The sequence below is a fragment of the Coregonus clupeaformis genome, chromosome 15 (genome assembly GCF_020615455.1).
Source record: "Coregonus clupeaformis isolate EN_2021a chromosome 15, ASM2061545v1, whole genome shotgun sequence".
NCBI lineage: Eukaryota > Metazoa > Chordata > Actinopteri > Salmoniformes > Salmonidae > Coregonus > Coregonus clupeaformis.
Genome location: NC_059206.1, coordinates 37,259,399 through 37,260,411, shown reverse-complemented (window position 1 = coordinate 37,260,411; position 1,013 = coordinate 37,259,399).

Sequence of the window (1,013 nt, the reverse complement as noted above, 5' to 3'; positions counted from 1 at the left end):
GTGATATCGATTTGGAATACACCCCCTTTTCACACAGAGCACCACCCACCAAGGGAAATCCCTCCTCTTTCTATTGTTGAGTAACTAAAGAGGGACTGTCAGTCAAGGAAACTCGGCTCAGCCCCCCTTTTGCGGTTTAACCCCTTCAGTGAATAAATTGAAATATTTTATCGACCCCTCAATTGTTTGTTTTTTAAATAATAACATTATGCATTTCATTTTCAATTTAATTCATGACCTAAACATGGAAGGTATACCATTAAATGGTTTTAACAGATTAAAGCCAATTCAAAGATTGTGTGTGGAGCAGAGGAAATTGTCGACCATCCGTGCCCGTGTATAATGTCACTCGTTTGTTACGCTAGGTGTCGACTTTGCTGTAAGCAAAGCATCCTATGGAATATCGACCCCATGAAGAAGTTAGAGCTATTCGTAGGAGATCTATTCAGCAGGAGGGTCGATGATACGGCCAGACAAATAATCCTGCTGAGATAAATATATTAGAAAATAAATTAGACGGTATTACAGAGGTCTATTCTGGGTAGGCTATAACTATTGTTCTTCATCAAACATTTATCAATGCACTGTCACCACGAGCTGTGAATCCCAATGAGCCACTTGACATACAGACACTGAAGAAAACAGTGTGTTCTATGGAGCAGTCTAAGTTAGTCATAAATTATGTAATAGAATGATTTGTAAAATTCATCCTATATGCAATGTTGGAAATATATATATATATTAAAATCTGGGTTGTGCCGAGAACGAAACAAACAGACAGAGGGTGCAGTTACATATTTAAAACTGTTCCGTTGAAGTTTTTAAAACGTCAAACTGTATTCTGTATTGGATATGCTCTTTGGTCCTTGCTGTTGCCTTGCCAGCACTCTAAATAAAATTGTGTTAGATATATGATAATTCATTTGGTCAAGCTATGCCTACTACTATTCTACTAGTTGTTTCTGGAAAACTTTAGATGGAATCCTGTGGGACTATTGGTGAGTGGATCATAT